Genomic DNA, 5,486 nt, shown 5'->3' with positions numbered 1-5,486 from the left:
ACTCATCATCATCACACAGAGACCCATAGACTCATCATCATCATCACACAGAGACCCATAGACTCATCATCATCATCATCACACAGAGACCCATAGACTCATCACACAGAGATCCATAGACTCACCACACAGAGACCCATCGACTCACCACACAGAGACCCACAGACTCATCACACAGAGACCCATAGACTCACCACACAGAGACCCACAGACTCATCACACAGAGACCCATAGACTCACCACACAGAGACCCATAGACTCACCACACAGAAACCCATAGACTCATCATCATCACACAGAGACCCATAGACTCACCACACATAGACCCATAGACTCACCACACAGAGACCCATAGACTCACGACACAGAGACCCATAGACTCACCACACAGAGACCCACAGACTCCCCACACAGAGACCCATAGACTCACACATAGACCCACAGACTCACCACACAGTGACCCATAGACTCACCACACAGAGACCCATAGACTCACCACACAGAGACCCATAGACTCACCACACAGAGACCCATAGACTCACACAGAGACCCATAGACTCACCACACAGAGACCCACAGACTCACCACACAGAGACCCACAGACTCACCACACAGAGACCCACATACTCACCACACAGAGACCCACAGACTCACACAGAGACCCACAGACTCACCACACAGAGACCCACAGACTCACCACACAGAGACCCACAGACTCACCACACAGAGACCCACAGACTCACACAGAGACCCATAGACTCACACAGAGACCCACAGACTCACCACACAGAGACCCACAGACTCACCACACAGAGACCCACAGACTCACCACACAGAGACCCACAGACTCACACAGAGACCCATAGACTCACACAGAGACCCACAGACTCACCACACAGAGACCCACAGACTCACCACACAGAGACCCACAGACTCACCACACAGAGACCCACAGACTCACCACACAGAGACCCACAGACTCACACAGAGACCCATAGACTCACACAGAGACCCATAGGCTACAAGAAACTGGGCTGTGGTAGAAACTACGTTCTCAAGGGCAGCAACTTCATAGTCTCAGCCACCGATCCCACGGAATTCGGTGCTGCACTTAATTTGGTCAAACTCCAGCCCTGAAAAATACTAAAATTGGCCAAACTCCACCCCTGATAATAAATAAAAATCGATCAAACTCCACCCCTGAGAATAAAAAAATGGATCAAACTCCACCCTAAAAAATAAAAATAAATTGGTCAAACTTCCACGCCATAGAATTTTAAAAAATGGCCAAACTCCACCCCTGACAATTAACAAAAAATTGGCCAAACTCCACTCATGAGAATTAAAGAACAGTGGCAAAACTCCACCTCTAAAAAATAAAAAATAAATTGGTCAAACTTCCACCCTTGAAAAAAAAATGGTCAAATTCCACCGCTGATAATTAAGAAAATCGGCCAAACTCCACCCCTAAGAATTTGAAAAAAATTGTCAAATTCCACCCCGATAATTAAAAAAATGGTCAAATTCCACCCTGAAAAATAAAAAAAAATTGGCCAAACTCCACCCCTGAGAACAAAAAAATCGATCAAACTCCACCCCAGAGAATAAAGAAAATCGATCAAACTTGACCCCTGAGAATTTAAAAAATCGATCAAACTCCACCCTGAGAATTAAAAAAATGCTCAAACTCCACCCTGAGAATAAAAAAATTGGTAAAATTCCATCCATGAGAATTAAAAAGTATTGGCCAAACTCCACCCCTAAGAATAAAAAAAAATGGTCAAACTTCCACCCTTGAAAAAATAAAAAAAAATCGGTCAAACTCCACCCCTGATAATTCAAAAAATCGGTCAAACTCCACGCCTTAGAATAAAAAAAAATGGCCAAACTCCACCCCTGACAATAAAAAAAATTGGTCAAACTCCACCCTTGAAAAATGAAAAAAATCGGCCAAACTCCACCCCTGACAATAAAAAAAATTGGTCAAACTCCACCCTTGAAAAATGAAAAAAATCGGCCAAACTCCACCCCTGACAATTAAAAAAGAAATTGGTCAAACGCCACTCATGAGAATTAAAGAAAAATGGCCAAACTCGACCTCTGAAAATAAAAAAAATTAGTCAAACTCCACCCCTGATAATTCAAAAAATCGGTCAAACTCCACGCCTTAGAATTTTTTTAAAATGGCCAAACTCCACCCCTGACAATTAAAAAAGAAATTGGTCAAACTCCACTCATGAGAATTAAAAAAATGGCCAAACTCGACCCCTGAGAACAAAAAAAATCGTCTTCTTGGTTCTTTCGGTAAAGTCACGTAGAAGGGAAGTAATAAAATAATAAAAATAATAAAAATAAAACATAATAAAATTTTTATTACTTCCCTTCTACGTGACTTTACCGAAAGAACCAAGAAGATGAATCCCTGCAGTCACGAAAGCTTTAAATAAAAAAAAAATCGGTCAAACTCCACGCCTGAGAACAAAAAAAATCGATCAAACTCCACCCCTAACAATAAAAAAAAATCGGCCAAACTCCACCCCTGAGAATATTTTTTCTTGCCAAACTCCACCCGTCAGAATTCCGTTTCACCCTCAACCGCCACAGACGAGCGCGTCACTGACCACGTGATGGGGCTCGCGGGGCAGTGCTGCCCTCTACCGGAGGATGTGGGGTAGAAATATTCTTTGGTTCTTTCGGTAAAGTGACGTCTAAAGATAAAACAATAACTTTAATAATAGCATACTACGACGTTTCGATTGCAACACAAGCAATCGTCATCAGCTATAAATGAAATAGCGACATAGAATCTAACCAGAAAACTCTAGACGGACATACAAGCAGACAGATATCACCAAGATACACAGAGAGAGAGCAACACAGGCACAGAGAGGGGTGATCGTCTCTGTGGCGAGGCCTTAAATAGACAGAGGGGGAGGGGCAGAGGCAGAGAGAGGGAAAGGTTAGAGACATTTACATGTCAATGAGTACGAAGAGAACGCGTATTAAAGTAAGATTAATGTGGGGGAGCTCAGCGGACTTGCTCCGGTGTCAAGACTATCAGAGGTCGCAACCGGGTACCCCCCGATACCCGTACCCTACCCGATACCCGGCTACCCGTACCCGGCCGGGTACAGGTACCCGTTTGCGACCCTGGTGCGGCCGGGTACGGGTAGCCGGGTAGGCCGTGAGTCACTGGTGAGTAACTGTTTGTCACTCATTTCCAACGTCTTGTCTCTTCTCACAATTCAAGTTCCTAGAATCAACCCACTCGCACCTGCAACATGGCTTCATCCCAGAGGTCGCAATCAGGTACCCGATACCCGTACCCTACCCGTACCCGGCCGGGTACGGGTAGGGTACGGGTATTGTGTACCCGGCCGGGTACGGGTAATGTGTACCCGTTTGCGACCCTGGTGCGGCTGGGTACGGGTACGGGTAGGCGGTGAGTCACTGGTGAGTCACCGTTTGTCACTCATTTCCCAACGATACCCGGCCGGGTACGGGTAGCCGGGTATCGGGTAAGGAATCAAAACCCGTTTGCGACCTCTGGCCAAGATCCGTGATGGAGGAGGAGGCTCGTGAAGGACGCTGATGCTGCTGTGGGGGGGGGGGGGGGGGGGTACGTGCCCCCCCCCCCACCAATGATCCGATCGAAATCCCGAATTTCTATCGGATCATTGGGGTTTATTTGTAATAAATCGGTATTTTGCAACCTCCACTGCCACCATGTAGTGCAATAGGGGGGTACAGCTGGTGGTGCATCTACCGCTCATCTCAGTCAGCCAACCCATGGCACCTGCTGAGTCTGTCCCGTGACCTCCTGCACCTAGCCTGGCACAGTAGGGGAGTACAGCTGGTGATGCATCTACCGCTCATCTCAGTCAACCCATGGCACCTGCTGAGTCTGTCCTGTGACCTCCTCCTGCACCTAGCCTGTTCTACAGAGCGAGTGGAGTTTGTGTGATCTCCTCCTGTTCTACAGAGTGAGTGGAGTTTGTATGATCTCCCCCTGTTCTACAGAGTGAGTGGAGTTTGTGTGATCTCCCCCTGTTCTACAGAGTGAGTGAGTGGAGTTTGTGTGATCTCCCCCTGTTCTACAGAGTGAGTGAGTGGAGTTTGTGTGATCTCCCCCTGTTCTACAGAGTGAGTGAGTGGAGTTTGTGTGATCTCCCCCTGTTCTACAGAGTGGAGTTTGTGTGATCTCCTCCTGTTCTACAGAGTGGAGTTTGTATGATCTCCCCCTGTTGTACAGAGTGAGTGGAGTTTGTGTGATCTCCCCCTGTTCTACAGAGTGAGTGAGTGGAGTTTGTGTGATCTCCCCCTGTTCTACAGAGTGAGTGAGTGGAGTTTGTGTGATCTCCCCCTGTTCTACAGAGTGAGTGGAGTTCGTGTGATCTCCCCCTGTTCTACAGAGTGAGTGAGTGGAGTTCGTGTGATCTCCCCCTGTTCTACAGAGTGGAGTTTGTGTGATCTCCTCCTGTTCTACAGAGTGGAGTTTGTATGATCTCCCCCTGTTGTACAGAGTGAGTGGAGTTTGTGTGATCTCCCCCTGTTCTACAGAGTGAGTGAGTGGAGTTTGTGTGATCTCCCCCTGTTCTACAGAGTGAGTGAGTGGAGTTCGTGTGGTCTCCCCCTGTTCTACAGAGTGAGTGAGTGGAGTTTGTGTGATCTCCCCCTGTTCTACAGAATGAGTAGAGTTTGTGTGATCTCCCCCTGTTCTACAGAGTGAGTGGAGTTTGTGTGATCTCCCCCTGTTCTACAGAATAAGTAGAGTTTGTGTGATCTCCCCCTGTTCTACAGAGTGAGTGGAGTTTGTGTGATCTCCCCCTGGTCTACAGAGTGAGTGAGTGGAGTTTGTGTGATCTCCCCCTGTTCTACAGAGTGGAGTTTGTATGATCTCCCCCTGTTGTAAAGAGTGAGTGGCGTTTGTGTGATCTCCCCCTGTTCTACAGAGTGAGTGAGTGGAGTTTGTGTGATCTCCCCCTGTTCTACAGAGTGAGTGGAGTTTGTGTGATCTCCCCCTGTTCTAGAGTGAGTGGAGTTTGTGTGATCTCCCCCTGTTCTACAGAGTGAGTGGAGTTTGTGTGATCTCCCCCTGTTCTAGAGTGAGTGGAGTTTGTGTGATCTCCCCCTGTTCTAGAGTGAGTGGAGTTTGTGTGATCTCCCCCTGTTCTACAGAGTGAGTGAGTGGAGTTTGTGTGATCTCCACCTGTTCTACAGAGTGAGTGAGTGGAGTTTGTGTGATCTCCACCTGTTCTACAGAGTGGAGTTTGTGTCTTCTCTGTCCCTTTGTTCTGCATGGGGGACAGACCCAGCAGGTGCCATGGGTTGGCTGAGACGAGTGGCCGAATCAGCACATGTGCCCTCTACTGTGCCAACTCGCTGTTTTAGCCGTCCGACGCTCCGCTCGTTGTTGTGAGCGTCGCTCCTCCGCCCTTGTTGCTGGAGGGCGACTGCCTCCAACTGCCCAGTAGCGTCCTTCACGA

Source organism: Lethenteron reissneri, unplaced genomic scaffold (genome assembly GCF_015708825.2).
Source record: "Lethenteron reissneri isolate LAM-NWPU_2019-01 unplaced genomic scaffold, ASM1570882v1 scaffold_1639, whole genome shotgun sequence".
Classification (NCBI taxonomy): domain Eukaryota; kingdom Metazoa; phylum Chordata; class Hyperoartia; order Petromyzontiformes; family Petromyzontidae; genus Lethenteron; species Lethenteron reissneri.
Note: the sequence above shows the minus strand (reverse complement) of the source record.